The 18,564-nt window shown below is 39.8% G+C and overlaps 1 protein-coding gene across 1 annotated transcript in view; it reads left to right on the forward strand.

Annotated features, from left to right (window-relative positions):
* Positions 1 to 18,564, forward strand: part of LOC139698055 (protein O-mannosyl-transferase TMTC2-like) — a 477,430-nt gene that overhangs the window by 88,435 nt on the left and 370,431 nt on the right. The gene's annotated exons all lie outside the window — the stretch shown is intronic.

Raw genomic sequence — 18,564 nt, forward strand, 5'->3', positions numbered from 1 at the left:
GGGGGAAAAATAAATATAAGGAGGAGGGTAAAGATGCCGTGGTGGTGGAATCTTAGTGGCTTTCCGGGGGAATGTTTTGATGCCTAGCCATCCGTATGATAGGTCCAAATGCTGCCTTGGAATGCTTCATCCTACCGCGCCTCACCGCAGGCTGCTCGGCCTCTCTCCCTCCCCTGCGTTCCTTTTTATTTCCTGCACGGAGAAAACTCCCTCCAAAGACATCTTGCCAAAACCAAGAGTGCACGTGATACGAAAGTCGTCCGTTTTTGGGAGTGAAAAATTTTTCGGATCGCCGTCAGGTCCGAGCAATTGGCAGGGATATTTCTTTTTTCTTCTGAAAGTAAAAGCAGTTTTTCCTCTCTCCTTTGGGCTTGGGCCGAGATCATTTGGGAATTTAAAACATCTCCTTTTCTCCTCTGATATTCTTTTTTCCGTGCTCTGCTATGGAATGAATATTCTTGCCGTTAAAATTGCCAGTTAAAAAAATTGATGAACCCATAAATCCAATTTTTTCATCATTAAAATATACACCTGTTTTTTATATTTTTTTAAATGTCACGAACATTCCATTTGTAGTTTTTTTTAGTCTTTGGACCGTGATATGGCAATGCATTCTTGGGGGGATAGCTCATGGTAGGTGTTTATTTCATATTTGATAGTGGGTACCACTCAGCTTTGCGAATTAAACAGAATTGTGAACTCTATTTAAGTTCCTTCAAGGCGGATACGGTGGATTTTATTGGCATTGATAAAAGATATATAGATAACAATGGAGAACTCTGAAATCTTCAGAAAATCTAAGTGAATAGTTCTACGGAAGCCATCAAAGAGCACACTCTTGAGTTCCCCGCTGAGCCAAGCATTCCTTATTACTGAATCAAGGGTGCCCTCAGAGAGAGGTGAAAATACACAAAAAAAAAGGAATCGTATCTCCAATTTCTCATCAATTCTGTAGGTTCTCACCCACCTCCGTACACATCCCCTTAAATGGACCGCCTTTCCTTTAAAACCCTGACTCCTAAGCCGTTAATGCCCATGGGGTCATCCCAACGCTCCCACCCATCCTCCATCGCCCCTTCCCATCTTGACCCATTCCCATTGACCCTCCGGGCTCCCTCTCAATTCAAGCCTTAATCCCAAAGTTCTGTGCTAATAGTCGCGCCTCTTCCTCCTCAATTATTAATGCAGGGTGTCGAGGTGACCGTTTGAGGCCCTTTGCTCCTCCCCTCCCTCTGGCCACCCTCACCGCTTCCCCGAAAGGGAACCAATGGCAGCCGAGAAGAGAAGGTTGCGAGCCGGAGGGAGGGGCAGGGAAGGTGGGTGGAAACGTCATGGAGAGGGTCTAGAATGATTTCGAATTAGAGTGGTGAGGGGGCGTGGGTGGAAGGGTAGGGGTGGACGAAGGGAGGTTGAATCACACTTGCCAACTCACCCCAATCTCATCCTCTTTCGCATTTCCTTCTTCCTCTCCCTAGGTCCATCTCCCCTCCGCCATTCATATTATCCTCCCTTCCATATCCTGAGTTTTTCTCGCATTGCGGTTCATTTCGATTATTTCTCCGTCTTTTGACCTCTCCTGGCGCGACTAAGTCACCTTCTCTCTGGAATTCACTCCCACATAATGAGCCGTAGTCTAATGCTCGATTCAAGTAGGTAATCATTCTCTTATGCCCTATGATTTTATTCCAGACTGCAACTTTTACTGAAACTCTACCCTAGCCAGGTGCCGAAGACTGTAATTTTTTGAAAGAACAAAAATTTAATCCCTCCATCTCGCATAGTATTTTTTTCATTTTTCCTGTAAATATTTTCTCTGGACCACTGTGCTGAGAGTGTCCTACTAAAGCTGTATCATGATTAATCACTTCTGGCTTGAGAAAGTGCGAAAAGGAATCTGAAGTTCTATTTGCCGTAATTGTCTTGGTCCAATATAAAATCTCTACGAATTCAAATAATAATTATTTTATTATTGATAACTATTAATGTATGCATGAACAATGAAGTCGTTTCGTGGGCTGTGGGCATAGTAATGAGGGCAAGGGGAATAAGAAAATCGCAATCAGAGTTTCCCATATGTTGGGCAAAAGAGTAGATCTACAATAGGTGAATTAATTTTACAGAACCGTGGGGAGTGGGGAGAGAGAAAAAATCGGTGTATTAAATTATATTGAGAGAAAATAAATGAACGTGTGTGATAAGGAGAAGAATTATGTGATCGGAAATCTTAGCTAATAAAAGAACGGTTAAAGTTCAGCATTCTTAAGGAATTGCACCACTGTTTATTAACAAATAGTTTCAGACTGTTTAAAGATTCCATTGTTTTATAGTACCTTTTATTGACCAAGTCTCCTTTCGTTTCCCAAGGACTATTAATATTGGTTACCATTGGTTACATGTAGACATGAAAACTAGAATTTATTTTTGTACCCATATCGTCCGACGTAAAATGAATTAAATGATTTCCATGCTGAAAATGATGTGAGCATCCCGAGGTATTTGCGGTTGAATTTTTTCCATTCTAACTAAGTATTTTCATTAATGTAAAGTATTTCATAGTTTCGTCGCATTTAGACCACATACTACAGCATACTGTTCTCGAGGAAAAACAAATGCATCAATTTTTCAAAGCGTGTGAGTGATTTATCCAATTGAAATTTGCCTTTACCTGTGATTTTCCTCTCGTATGATGTAGATCTTTTTGATCTAATGCTTGCAGAGCTTCCTTGCTCTTCTACACCCTACTTCCTTCCTCTCAATTCTGTGGCTACCGATACCTTACCGCCCTTACTACTTACCCATTCTCTTGCCACAGTCCCGATGCAACCGAGCTGCGGTTTGTTCATTTCGGAAACGTGAATTCTGCTTTTGCCGTATGCTCGCCTAATTTATCACCCCAGGGAATATAATTCCCAATCTCCTTTTGCGTTAGAAGTTCTGAATCGCCCAATCTGGCTCAACAAATCTCAATATCTGCCTCGACTTTGGTTCCCCTCTACGGAATCCGTTAAAATTTCACTTCGGCATTTTCCCTTCCGTTCTTATAAACACGCTCATCATTTTCTCTTTCCGAGAGCAAGCAATGGAGCGTAAATTTTATAGTTATGTTTTATATTAATTTCATTCGCTGCGACATTCCTCAGATTTCGATATCATATGTTTTCCCATTTCTCCTCAACTAAGATTAATTCATGTGCTCAATTGCTGTTCGTTCTTCCGTATTTCTTCCTTTAATTTATTCGACATAGTAAATTTTAATTAATTATTTTTTGAAAAGATGATTTAGCTCTCCATAGTCTTATTTTAACATCTATTCAGCTTTAAGACCACTCTTTTTTTTACCCACGCCCTTAAAAACAAAATGGTATCTATTTTTCAGAAGAATGGCCTTTCTCACCCCACTAACGCCCGGGAAAATTTCTGGACTCAATCCCGCCAAACGTAAATTTCCAGCGGTTGAAAAATAGCCCGTTTGTAATTCTCTCGATCCGTCATCCTCGTGCCCAGGTTACATTTTGGCTCCCTGCATCTTTCCATTCCTTTGCCTCCCACCACTCTACCTCACCGCCTTCCCATGCTCCTCTCCACCCCCGTCCACTGCCCGGCTTGCCTTCCCACACCTCCGCTCCCTCTTCGCACCCCCGACGCAGTCCAAAAATCCCACCCGCCAAACTGCTCCTCCCTTGGAGAGCGACGTTCCCATCCCAGAGGTGAAGTGGATGAGGTGGCCCCGAAGTTAGTCATTTGATGAAGGGTAAGCTTTGACAGAGTCCGAATGTAATTCGTATGTTCCCAACGTGAACTGACTGGGCGATAATAGAGTTTTCAATTCGGGAGTGGAGGGGGAAGGAGGGGGCTCGGGTAAAATTTTTTTCGACGGTTTCAGGGAAGGTTTTGTCATAAATTCCGTCTCCGAAATTAGTTGGGAGAGAAGGGATAGTGTGGGCAGGGGTCTGGGGGAATGACGAGATAAGTGCATTTCCAGGGCTGTCAGTCATGTCGCTTTTGGTGGAGAAGGGACAGTGGCTCGACTGATTTAACTTTCCAGGAAATTATTTGGCCCTTAATCTAAATTGAAATCCACTTCACTAGTATCCTTCAAGCCACTTTCTTGCTCGGCTGGAATTTGGTTTTGTAAGATTTAGTTGATAGTGCAAAGTCGTCCTCTACTCCATCCTTTTCAAATGAAACGAAAGTACATTTCCTAAGCATTTATCTCGGTGGCTGGCATTTACATCACCATGCGCGCCAGGCTACGGACCAAAGTGTTGAATATTGTGGAAACACTACATATACTCTATTAATTTCTATTTAGTTTTTATCTTTGAATTAAAAACTTTATTTTTCTGTGATAATTTTCATTTTTTGTGCATCAACTTTGTCAGTTACCATAATGGTGATGTTCTTAAGTGCTAACGTGTTTTATTACTGCATTGTCTGGTAAAGTATTAATTAAATCATGATAGCTAACATATGTAGCTTATTATTTTCGGAAACAATGCTACGAATAAAATTTAATTGGAGTAACAAGTGCAAAATTTGTTAAGTTCCAAGAAAATGCGGGAGATGTCGCAACAGTAAGTTTTAACGGAGTCATCGACTAATATGCAATTTCAATGCAACAATTTCAGAGAGTAAAAATCATTCAAACTTTCAAAGTTTAAGAGGACGCACCGATAGCTTAACTAGCTAAAGCACTAGCAGGACATCCAGTGATCCGGGTTCGAATCCCGGTCAAGGCGATTTTCACACTCTGAAATGGGGGCAACTTTTGATGACAAGAATAGTTGTATTTATTTTCATCTATCAACTCGGACCTTTCGGGCAGTCATATAATCTGGACGTCTTATTTCCATTAATAGGATATTGCTCAATGAATTTTCTGTAATTTGTAAATGATATTTCCTTGATATTATCAATCAAAACTCGTAGAAAAATTGTTCAAACCAAATTGAATGATATGTATTATGACTGTCAGTTTTCAACGTCTTCAGTTGCCTTTGTATTTGCATTAAAAATAAGTTCCATCATCTTCAGCAATGTGATTAACTACATGTCTGGAAAATCTCACTTCAAAGTGTTACCTCTATTCCATGAAATATCTGATAAACATTATTGAAATTACAAATTTATTTGGATTCATGGGAAGAAGCTTATTTACTCTCTTCATTTAGCGGATGTGATAGGAACCATCTGCAAATGATTCCTGTATGGGTATATATACACAAAAATACCTTCAGCTTCTATACTAAGTTATTGCATAAAATTATTAAAGATTTTCCTATCTAAGTTTCTCAATGAACAACGTTTATCATCAAAAGACGTTGAACGTGATAGAAACATTTGCATAAATTTCGTTTGGCGAATACTATCAGAACACGTCAGCTACAACCCTCAAAGGTTGTCTCACTACGAAAATTCAGCTTCTTAACACTTTCAAAAATAATTACTAATCGCCTTGAAACATTTTTAGGACACGAAGGATTAGTATTTGAAACCACTACAACAGCGATAACACGTTATTCTCGCAGAAAACATAGGTAAGGGTTCAGAATATTTATTCTTTTCTCACCCTCCCCATGTCATAAATAACCCTGGAAGTTGTTTGTTGTTGGGTGATTACAACTTTTAGCCCTTCCTTTATTAAATTTCCCGTTTTCGTCTTCTTCCGTCACCTCCTCCACTTCTCTCTGGTTGGCTTTCCTTACCAATTCCCTCCCTTCCCGCTTCTTCTTTATCTCCTCCTTCCTCATAAGCTCCCCTCTAATTTAGAGCCTCGCGCAACGCCCCTTTCCGTATAATCTTCCACCAACTTCTTCCCCTCTGTCTCTGGCTCACGTGCCCTCCTCCCTCACTATCATTGTAACCCCCTCCACGGCCATTCCACCCATCCCGGAAACAGCAATTTTCACCCTATCCCGCATGCTCCACGCATTGCAACCCAGCCTTCCGTCGTGATTCCGCATCCCCTTCCTCCTTCCCCCCAGCCCGTTGGCGCCTTAAGGAATAGGTTTTTAATATAGACTCTGTTTTAATTATCACACGTTGCACGCAATTATATCACCGAAGGGGGATGTAAATGTATTTTTATGTAGCATTTCTTTCATTATGGTTCGCATTTATTCTATTTAAAATTGCGGGGCGTGTATTTTGAGAGGTAGCGTATTGTATGTTATGGTAGCAATGAACCGCAATTTTAAGCCTGACTGTTGCTTGGATGCATCAGGTGCTCGTGTAAAATTCACAGGATGGTTGTTAAGTTTTATACAGGTATTTTTGAGTCAAAATCAAGAATAGAGTACATGCATTTACTTCTCTCATTGGTGGTCAGGGAAGGATAGTTTTTCCACCTGATTTCTGATTTGATTGACGTTATTGAATGTACTTGTATCTTTTTTATATCTTCATCTTTTAGCTTAAATATTTAAAAGCGTTCAGCAACTTCTTGGCACTAGAATTTAAAATTTATCTTGGGACTATCCACGATGATATTATTTTATTACTGAGAGAATTTTGGATGTACGTTAATGACTCCTTTTTCTCCACCTTTAGTTTCTTCAGAATGTGTATCCACAATTAATAAAACTGTGTACGTCGTCGACCCCCGTTAAGATGAGTATAATTTATTTATGTTTAAATGTATTTCAGTGAAATGATGGCATTCCGTATTTAATCCAAGCACGCCATGCCGTAAAATGTTAAATGAGATTTTTTTATGGTAAACATGCGAGGGTAATTCAAACAATATGTCGCAAAATTGTATAGAGGCAGTAGTAATCAAGGTGACATCCTTAAATTTATTTTACTGTTCTACTTATCCACCTAGTACATTCAAACGCCTGTCCCATCTCTTTTCATGCCCTTGACGGCTGGCAGCAAAGAAGTCTTTTATTTGCTGCCGCAACCAAAGAGTAACCTCTCGGGTTACGGCATCATCATTTTCAAAACGTCGACCACGCATATAATTTTTAAGATAGATAGATAGAGGTCTTTATTTGGGCGAAATTGTGACTAAATGGCCCCTTCTTTCAGTTAGTCTTTCTTAAATGCTGGTGGAGGGTTGACTTGCTTAGCGGTCGCTCCGTTCCACTTTCAAACCCAGAAATTACTCGCTGCTGCAACGCCTCCAAAGGTCAACCATTATGAACAAAAGGACAATAATTCCCAAGACCACGTCAAGTTGAAGTCGATGTTAAAAAAATAAAACCATGGAAAATTTCTAAGATGAGCTTGAAACTGCGAAGAAGGACGGCTCTGAAGAAAAGAAGTTGAACATTTCATCGCTCGAAGAAAGATTCGTCAAATTTAGAAACGCAATCAACGGAGACTTACTGCATCTTTCTGAAAGGTTGAAGGATTTCAAGGGAGTTCGAACCGAGGAAAATCACTGGAAACCAAGTTGGGACAGTACAGTGGACGTTCCAAGCGCTCCTAATGAAATGTTAGAAACACCTCCTGCGTCTGTGTTGCAACTCATTTATTGACTGCCCTCACATAAACCACCTTTCTTGCTAGCAAAGAGGTTCCATCATTGATCATATGCTAACGCTTTATTAGAATCACATTCATCATGTTCCTCACGCATCTACTATTCCTAAGTTGAAGAATTCAGTGTTACTTTAGTAGAAATGAAAATCGAGTTTCTTTTCCTATGTTCCATGAGGTGAGTTGTTATTTCTGTAGCATTTTAAATTTAAATTATGATCTATATGGGAATCACTTTTTATTTCAATTAATTTTTGATTCTCGACTCAGACTAGCCTTCATTAGGTTTTACTTTACCTTCAAATTTAGAATAATCCTTTTAAGTAATTCATTATCTAGGTCTTTGCATCCTTTTTTGTAATTAACTTAACGTGAAGGTATTGCAACAATTTCATAATGTAAAAATCATCCGCCTTGCCCAATAAATGATTTGAACACTGAATATTTGCATTGCAATACACATTTAGCGGATGACTCCGATGAAAATTACTGTCACCGCATCTCCCGCAGTTTCTTGGAATTCGTTAAGGATTTATGAACAAAAGTTTTTTGTGTCATCAAATGTCCTTGGTACATCTATAACTATTTGTGCCCAATAATTAGTCTCCACAAAGTGACAGATGCCCTACATCTAAATATATAGGTTATCAGATATGTCTTGGTTTGATCGAGGGTTTTGTTTCGTTATTGTAGGTAAATATTTCTCTCTTTTATTATGATTTTAATTGCCATTTTTTGAACGCTCAGGTGAAATACTGATCGATTAAATTTCTATGTAACTGGAAAACTATTTAAATATTACGTAAGCTCAGACATAATATTAACATTGATTTTTGTGCATTGTTGAAAATGAAAGAAGAGCCCTTGAGAAATATTTTAGACAATTCGCAATACTTCGGATAAATTAATACGCAAGGAATATTTGTTTCATTTTGGTTTTTGAAGTTTTCATTAGTCATAAGGTATAATTTATGCTTTTACAGAAAAATTAACTTTTACGGTATTATTTATCAATTTAATCACTTTTAAATTTTATGAACCCACTCCTGTCAATTGATGTGGTGATGTTTTCCTTTTTTACATTTCAAAACTCCACAGGGACTATGTGACCTCTTAGGGAACAGCACATGTGAATGTCGAATGGAACGATTTTGAAATAACATGAGCGTTACCGCTAAATAGTTCCCATTTATTAAATAAACCCTTGAGAGAACTCCTAAATTAGTTGCAGTGGTCTTTGTCTTCAATTTTGAAAAATGTAAACCGTCTTGGTCACTTCTGCGGCTCGCTGAAAATGTTTATTCGTACCAAATTTCCAAAATAGTCTTTTCTTCCGTTTTGAACACCTTGGGAAAATGTGCCTTTTGAGGTCTACTTTCAAATTTAATCGCATTTTCACTGTCAGTTTCAAATTAATCTTACGAGGTTGCTTGAGACATAATTCACGTTGTTCGTAAATATCGTAATTTGCTATTGTTCCATCTCTTTAGAATAGCCTAAAATAATGCCTACGGTACAAATTTGAAATTTTGTAATAAAGGGCCCCTAACATTATGATTACCAGGTAATAATGCTTTATTTAATCTAACCTCCGACAAATTTTGTATAGCGAAGTAAAGAGAAATTTTTGTGAGCATTGCCTTTATGTGTTTGTAAGAGAAGCAGGTAGGAACATTTCCTCCCGGATATTCGAAATTCCTGCCGTGAAACTAGGCACTCTCACGGGCGAAGGGAAAGCGGAATAAAAAAAAAGCATTTTCCCTCTAGTAATCCGAATTCCGCATTTGCTCCTCCGGATTCGCACAAAAGCGAAAATCCTTGGGTGGGAAAGCTTTTAATACGGCCTTCACATGATTCCGCGATTGAAGTATACACATTTTGCGCCTTCGGACAGCACGTTTCGAGGAATCAACTGATTCTAAAGGACTCTGCTCCAAGGGAACGCACGCTCACCAACACGCGCCAATACACCCACACACTCACATGGAAAAGTTACACCCTCGCCCCGCAACCTTCCCACCAAAACTCCTTTCTATATCTCCGCGAAACCGTCCCGTCTCATTTCTCCACCCACAAATGACACATCCCCCCCTTTCTTCCTCTTTCGCTCTGTGTCTTTCTCTCGTCCCCGGTCTCTCGGTCCTCTCAGACTGCTAGGGGATACGCTGAAGATGCGTATCGCGTTTCGACTCCCGCTACTTTCTCCCCCTCCCCGCTTCTAAACTCCCGCTGCCGGTCTCCGCGTCCTTCAGCCTCGCCTCTCGACCCACCTCTCCCATCGCTCCCCATCAAGTTTCCTCTTGTTCCTGAACTCCCTCCACCACCGGAGCACCAAAGTTGTCAGACATCCAGCATCGTCGGCAATCCTCCGCACCATCCTCTTCCGAGTTTTTGGGATCACGGGTGCTTGAAATCCGTGTCACAGCAAATCCTGGAACTCAATTGAAGCGCAAAAGCACTGCGGGATTAAAGAAGAATGACAAAGAATGCTTTTGAGTCAAAGGTCAAATCCATTCGTGGGAGAATGCGGGAGAGGATTAGGTTGATGCTGGAGAGAATAATTCTCGTTCACATTTCCTAGATGGGCATGGAGTGTTGCATCAATCCATTTTGCACTCGTCGGGTGATATCTCTTCAGATAACATCCGATAGTTATTGCATTGAAGTCCTTGAAATACCACAAATGTTTTTGCCTTTCCTTGCAATGCGCTTCCTGGATACCTTCTTCTACTCAATACGTTGTTTTGTACTTTATCTACGAATTGAAGTAACCTTCATTCACCTGGTGTCATAAGACAAGGATGTGTAACTTTTGGAATTTTATCAAAGCAAAAAAGATATAATTGCGTATTCAGAGTAATGCCTCACTTAGAGCCTTTCTCTTACCCTTGAAAATTGTGTTCCAAAAGTTGAAGTAGTTCCTTCAGTGTACGTATTACAAATCAGTTGTGCAGCTTCATTTCAGTCTATTTGCTTCGTAATTCATGTATACATGTGTATGCACTTCGTATTATTTTTTTAATCTTTCAATCACTACTAAAACAAGAATAAACTCATCATTTCTGTTGTCACAAACGTAAATATTTAAGAAATGTGTTAAATTAATGAGATTATAAAATGCTCAGTTCGTTGATAATAAAGATAATCCAACTGAACAAGAAGACCAAACCTGCTCGAGAAGTTTGTATAAGAATTATCTCTTGCAGTAGCAGCCTTAGGCAAACATTTCGGTGGCTAAATGGATGTATCATAGACATAGTTGTATTTAATATGTATGCCTTACATGGCACTATTGATGCCTGTACAATGCTGTTTATGAGCGATCAGCTGTCCTGATCTAAGTCGCACCATGAATGTTAGCATTCAATGCTTCAAAATCTAATGCATTAATGGGCGCAATACATTGAAGGCCGCATTCAATTACAAATAATTATGCAAGGCATAATTATTTGTAATTGAATCTTTACAGTAAGACTAAAGGATATTCTTTCAAAAAGATCACGTGGAAACTGAGATGCATTAGCAACGTAATCTTATCCAAAACTTAAAAAACTTTTTCCTGCTGCTTTCCTCTCCCCCTAGTCGTTTCCGTTCTACTAATCTTCCTAATTTGGCCAACATAACTAGGCCGGTCAAAATTATCAGTTGATGGAGCCATTAATATCTTATCCAAGTCACTTAAGGTCATTTCTAACTTTACTTTTTTCAATCCTATTTATTAAAATTGCCTGTTGAATTGGCCACGGCATTTTTGTTAACTATGCCAAAATAAGCAATGGTCGCTCACGACACGTAGTTTAGTATTACGTAGGAGTTATAAAAAATAAGAGAAAATTTCGTATTTTCCATCCAAAGAGTGTAATTTCAGCTCTTGGTAGTTTCAGCTCATATACTTTCGGCCATCTCAAAACGCACGCAGCAGAAAATGTGCCTACGTTGAATGTGTGTAAAGCCAAATTTTAGTCGCCTTGAAAATTTCGATATTATATTTTTTTCCAGTTAAACTTGAGACGATCTCTTTCACGTTTAGTCACGTATCCATGTATCAGTGTGTCATAAACTCATTCACGCCCTCTTTCCCTCAATGGAGAACATATGATAATTCTCAGTGAGCAAAATATTTAAATCCAGCCACTTGAGATATATAGCGAGGGCGAGGGAAATGGGGAATGGAAGAGTGTAGGTGGGGTTCTGCGGTAAGGGGGGCGGGGGCACATGGAAGGGAGGGAGGACCAGTTGGGAAGGGAGGAAGAGTAGACCACGCGGACGGGAATGAATCATGGAATAGACGGAGGAAGCAAGCACGATTGTTAAGTGACGATTGTTATTTCTTTCACGAGATCTCCTCTCCTCGCAGACGTAACAATGCGGTCGACGGCTGGGAATTTCGATGGGGAAGGGGGATGCGGAGATCGGGAGCTAGAGGGGGGAGTGCGGGGGTTCAATACTACGGGAGGGGTGGGCATTCGGTCGGTGCTGGGGGTGGGTGGGATGAGGTGATGGGTTTAAGTTGCGGCGGAGGGGACGGGGGTTCGCGGGGGCGAGGATGTGAAAAGGATCGGATGGATGGAATTGGGAGCGGGGGGGGGAGGGGGCAGAGAAGCAGAAGCCGCCGCAAATTAACTCCCCAGGGGTCCAAGAGTGCCCTGAGAAGGGAAATACGGGGCGTGGGCGTAGGAACATGGCGTGGGGTAAGAGGAATGTGCGAAAGGGTGAGAGTTGATTAGAGGGGGAGGGATATTAGTCCGAGTCGTGAAATATTAATTGCGGTGTTGGAAATATTGATCGTAGGGCTTGATTTTTCAGCCCTACCTCTCATTCTATATTGACCTATGGCTAGATTTGCTCAGTAATGGCGCAAGGGAGTGACACCCGCTCTCCGTTTAACATTTATTAAATTGTCCTTGGCCGTTTTTGGTGTGCACTGTGCGGGTATAGCAGTTGAAAGTGTACAAACGGGAGTACATTTCGTCAATGGGCGAAGCGGGGTTCACTCATTTCATTTTCACCTGGTCTCCCGGAGGATAAAAGCAGTCCTGACTTTCTCTTTCTTTTATTTACCAACCGTTATTCACTCCCGTTTGTTTCTCTATCATTCTTATTTATACGAAACGTTCTTTTTATCATCTTTCCGTTGCCTTCTCGCTGCCTACGCTGTCCGCCTTCTCTTCTTCCGTGGCTTTTTCATCATTTTCATTAATCATCCTCCATCCCTTTCATTTTTTACGCACTCCTCCCCTTATCCATCGGTTGATATATCATTCCCAACTTGGCACTACTCCCTTTTGCCTTCTTCCCGACTCCATCATTATTTCTGCTTCCACGCCCGTCTTTCTTCAATCTTCACCAATCTTTCTTTGTGTCTCGGTATTGTTATCTTGTGATATTTTTTGGGAAGAGCGCGTGTTTGCCTTAAGACTTTATTGTTCCATCTGAGATAAGGGAATACAAATTTTCAGTTGGAGCGACGATTCTGCACTTTTCACTTGATTAAAAAGTTTCAGAATATAATCGGAAATAATTTTCCTAAAACTTTGTGTTTCTCTTATTATACTTGAATTTTTCCCCATATTCCCATTGTGCCAATTTAAGGTCGTTTTAGACTAATTTTAAATAACCTTAGCTGCAAATTTATATAATTTATCTTGCGCTAATAATTTTTATCTCATAATACGTAAGTTTAAGTCGTTAGGGACCAAGAAAAACTAACTTTAATTGATAGACTGACCTTTGAATTAATCGATAATTTGGTACAAAAAGGTGTATAGTTATTTTCACTTCGATTTATTACTACGTGTATTATTACAAATGCTGTCATATATAACGATGGGATTTTCTATATATATTTATATAATTCACTCTTGTTAGTTACGTTCCATCAACTCTTCTGCCATCGTGAATTTGGCAGTTTTCCTCAATTTTGTATCCTTTGATTTTCTAATGTCTATTAGTTGGTGGATCTATTGTGGAAGAACTAATATCTCCAGGATACTAAGATACGCTTTTTTCAAAAATTTAAACAAATTGACTAGCTCAAAAAACTGATGATTGAATTGGTCTATTTATTAATTTCTATTTCCTTCCGGGAATTCCGTTTCTAAATCAGTTTTTCTCTTTCACATACGTTCTCCCCTGTTCTACTAAAAATACTCTTTCCTCCGAATCCTAACAGCGACCATGTGCAGCACAAATTCCAATCAGTTATAACTTTCCCTTTTAATATTCCTTTCATTATTAATCGTTGTGACCTCTCATACTTCATTTTTCCCCTTCGGTCCGCGTATTCCACGCCCACTCTGGGCGGGTACGGCCCCTTTGCAACCCTCCTCCTCCTCTCCGACTCCGCACACAGATCTGCTCCACTTTCACTTTCTTCCGCCTCGTTTTTCGTTTCCTGACCCATCCTCACCGACCCCCTTCCGTCTCGCTCTCTCTCTCCCACCCCACACCTCTCCTAAAAGCCACAGCCCTTCCCCATCTTCCCTTTACGGATTCCCCAATCCTCCTCCTCGCCCCGTCATCCGGCTCCTTTCTTCGCGTCCGCGGGCCGGCCCTCGCCCCACGCAATCCCCCCGTATCTCTCTCTCCCTATCCCTTATCCGCCACCCCTGGATCCTCCCTCTCTCTCCACCTCCATCGCCCCTCTTCACCTCCTCTCCCACTCGCGCTTTTCCGCCGCTTGCCTCCGTCGGCCCTCGACGCCCCCCTTTTAAATCTTGCCCCCAAACGACCACCTTTCAAACCTCTTCCCTCCGCCCCTCGCCCTCGCGGATCTCTCCTCCCATTTTCGCCCTCTCTCCCTTCCCAATTCAAACCTCCTCCCCCACCCTCCTGTCTTCTCATCCGCAATAATTTAATTCCATTTTCAATTGCTCCCCGTCGAGTCGGATGGAAAGAGAGAGAGGGGGGCGTAGGTCAGATCGGGGGCGGCATTTTTGCCCGGAACGATCCTGCGATTCACTGGAAAAATGGTTTGACTGGAGGAAATGGTCGAATGGTTAAGGGATTGAAGAAACTCTTATGGCAACGGTTTTTGGTACATTGAACGACGCGGAATGGTAATTCACACGGGATATACATTTTTTAGCGGTTTGTGCTGGGTAGGAGTTATATCACAGGGAATGTTCTTAGTATCCCTCAATAGCATTCAAAAATACAATTTGGACAGTGTTTTTTTCCAGAACATGGCATTACCACAACCGTTCGAAGTTACTTGGTTAAAGTACATTACTAATTCTAATATGCTCCATTTTTACACGCCAAATTAATATGTAGAAATAGTGGCAAGGTATTTATGAGTTTTTTTCTTTAATTACAGTAAGAATTCCACTATTTATTTTATTTTTGGGACACTCAACTTGTCAACGTAGACTGTTTTTACTTATGAACAGTGAGGAAGCTAATTGTGATGTGTCTGAAGTCAAGTTAAATAAACAATTGCAATGTGCATTTGGATTTCTGACTAGGAGTAAGAATTAAAATTTTAAAAATAGCAATAATTTAATTGTTTAGATCATTGACGGAAGAAAAACTAATTTATTTAATAAGAGGTTATGAAAAAATCCATTAAACATCTACTGGATTGCACAGAATATTTTTGCGGTTCATTTAAGTGAAATAAATAAGCATGACGTGAATAGGCATTCACGTTATGCTGATAAGCATGGTAATATAATTAATTGAACTAATGAAGCATACCGTGAATGCAAAAAAAGCCTGGTAATATATTTTGATGGATATGAAATTACATTAGATCAAGACAATACCAGCTTTTTCATTTGAATAATTAGGAAAACTTCTAATCCAAATTATGTTTTATGGTATTATCGTGCGGATACGTATTATCGCGACATCCCCGCAGTTTGTATAAATTAGAATATCACGTTTTCACTTTAGCAGGGGACAAATTAGGAAACTTCCTCATCATTTCCAGGGTAGTGTACGTATGTAAATTGAGATGGACAAAAAATATCGTGGTTTCTTATACGATTGATATCTCGTATTGACCCATTTTGTGTACCAATAATATTTCTCAATGTAGTTTGTGATACAAAGGAAGCTGATTGATGCTTACCAATGCAAACGCTTCCAAAATTAATGTGCTCAGATAATGTATTTTAAATTACCACTAAATTACCTTAAAATATAAAACAACTGCAAATATCGATCCGGTATACTGGTAGTTTTAATTTTTTTCCCATATAAACACTTGACGACAACACTGTAATATGGGTAATGATGCATGAGCACGATGGTGTAATCTTGTTATCAGTTCAGAGTGCCGATAACAGGAAGAGTTTGAGGCGGAGCAGATTTACTTCGTAAGATCCACTAAGTAAGTCGGGCGAAAGTACCGACAAGAACGTGAAGTAAGTAAAGAATCCTGCGGCGTTTTTTTTTCACTGGGTAAGGAACAGAAATTTTCCGTTCGAGTACAATGGAGAGGATGGTAAAGTTCGGCGGTGCGGAGGGGCGCAAAAAGAAACTTGTGACCGCGATGGGTCTGATGGGTCGGGGGGGGGAATCAGTTTCCCAGGTCGGATAGGGAAAGGAATGGTGGTCGACGAGGGTAATGGGGGAGAGTTCGAACGGCTGGATGGTTTAGTATTTGCGGCTGAGGGCGGTGGGGGAGGATGTGGAATGGAGAGGGAAAAAGAGAGGCGCTCGAGAAGAAACGGAGAAGTCTTTTGGATAATCGTCCGTGGAGTTCGTGAAGGGGATTAAAGAAGAGCCGAGGGACACAAATAAGGGATAAGATAGATAAGGAAGAAGGGAGGTGGTGGAGAAAGAGTTTTTCCACGGCCCACCAAAAACTTCGCTGCTCGGGAAAGAATAGTTCTCGGACGGCGTGAGAGATAATATGCCAGGGATAGAGGAGGGGAGGGAGGGAATAGGAGGCACAGTCTTTGTTTGGAGAAGTTAGGAACTATGGGATGGAGTAGGAGGAGGAGAGGAGGTCAGGAGGGCCCGCATAAAAAAATAATGAGGAGTGTGGGAGAGAGATCTTTGGGGTTTCATGAGGATCCGGCATGATCAATGCATTGGGTCGGAGGCCTAGGTTTGGAAGAATGGGGTATGGGTTCGTTTTTTTAATTCATAACGTAGGTTCCGGTAATTATGTGAAGATTATGTATTAATTAAGAGTAACCTAAGGTTAATTTCTAAAATGTAATTTTTAACCGGCAAAACGCAGAAAAGGATAATAAGCCAGTATATATATATATATATATATATATATATATATATATATATATATATATATATATATATATATATGTATAAATGCAACATTTTTGTTTAGGAGTGATTCAAATTGACACAATTACCTGTATTGTTGTGGTACGCACGCCCCAGAAATCGTAAATACTTGTTTTTACAAAAGGACTGAATAAAAATAGAACTCGATTCAATAGTGATTAAAATAGTCTTCCTTGTTAACACTAAAGCAAAGCACTAGTCGGATCTTACAAATCGGGTCGAATCGGGAAATTAATCTGTTTAAGGTATAAAATATGGCTTAGTATTGCTTAAAATTTGAACTGCCAAAGATGTGAGAGTTTTGGCTCGTTAGAATTTTTTTAACCAAAAATGTGTATTATCTCCGAGTAAAATAATCATATTAGTCAGATTTACATACCTAGAATTAATTTAAAGCAATGTATTAAACAAATGCCCCCACGCATATGTACTATCATATCCAAACAAGCAGACACAAGCCTCACTGATGCATGTATGTGTAACGTACTATTCGATGTGTAAGATATCATTTGTAATTGATTTTTGTATAACTGCTTTCAGTAGCAAGTCCAAGGGAATTGATTACATAATATGCATTAGAACATTTATTTTACCAGCTTCTTTTTTGAAATTGAAAATTAGAGAAAATAATTTGAAAATGGTATAAAAATTTTCGTTTACCTACACCATCTTACGTATTTCAATGGTAGACCTAAATACTTAAAAAATGGTTACTATGGCAAATTTATTTCTATCTTTGCACGAACGATTGGTGTCGGCTAATATTTTGAAACTATTCATTATTGCGTCAGTTGTAGTTTTTTTGTAATTTAATTGCTGTTCATTCGTCCAAAATCAATAGGATGTAAAGGAAATGGTGGTGAAAGGCAATGGAAATGAGCAAAAATCACGGAATGAAAACGAGCGAGGCATAAAGCGATGCTGAGGGGAAAACTGGAGGAGGAGCAACGTAGGGGCTTTTCCATGGAGATAAGGGAATCAAAGAAAATTCATGCCTGTGGAGAGGAAATCTCAAATGAATTGTTCGGGTATACTGGATTTCTCGAATAATTGCGCCATGATTTATGGCTCTACTGCGTGCCGGTAGTTATGAAGTGGGAGTCAAGGAGAGTTGAGTTAGGATGTAGACTTGTATGAAGCCTATTCAGAGTTAGAGAACGAGCCGAGGAACTTGATGCATTAATCACAAGCGCCATTAGATAAGAAAGGAAGTAAAAGAGGGATGGAGACGGGGAAATATTGACAGAAGATAAAGAGTTAAGCTTTGAAGCGAATGTATGTTCAATGCGACCGTCTGAGGAGGAGACTTACCCGTTCGTTTTAACGCTTTGAGATAATGAGTTATTACCGATGGCTCTGTTGGAATTGGCATGCATTTTTAAATGTCCACGCAAACGCTAGAATTTAAAGCCTACAATCTTGAAATATACATGTAATCTAGATTTTTGTCAAGCTTCACTGCAAAAACATGTCCGGAAGTATTGTATCATAATTTGTTTTAAAGTCTTAAATACGAAAATATGTTAATGTTTTCATCCCTAATAACCACTTAAGAATTATGCATCGCTTTCATTATTTGTTGAGAATAAGTAACTAGAAAGACTTCCATTTTCCCTGCTGTGCATTTTGAATCTATTTCTAACTAAATGAGCATTTTAAGAAAGTATTTTGCATATGTTGCTATTGTTGAATAAATTCGCCGTGTTAAGAAGAAATGCATATGGCTCCGATAAATTACCTGCATCAAATCTGTGGATATATCCAATTCAATGAATAAAAAGGATAGGAATGCGTCATAAGAACTTCTTTATCGCCTTTAAAGTA

The sequence above is a fragment of the Hetaerina americana genome, unplaced genomic scaffold (genome assembly GCF_022747635.1).
Source record: "Hetaerina americana unplaced genomic scaffold, ioHetAmer1.1.p SCAF_8, whole genome shotgun sequence".
NCBI classification, from domain to species: Eukaryota; Metazoa; Arthropoda; class Insecta; order Odonata; family Calopterygidae; genus Hetaerina; species Hetaerina americana.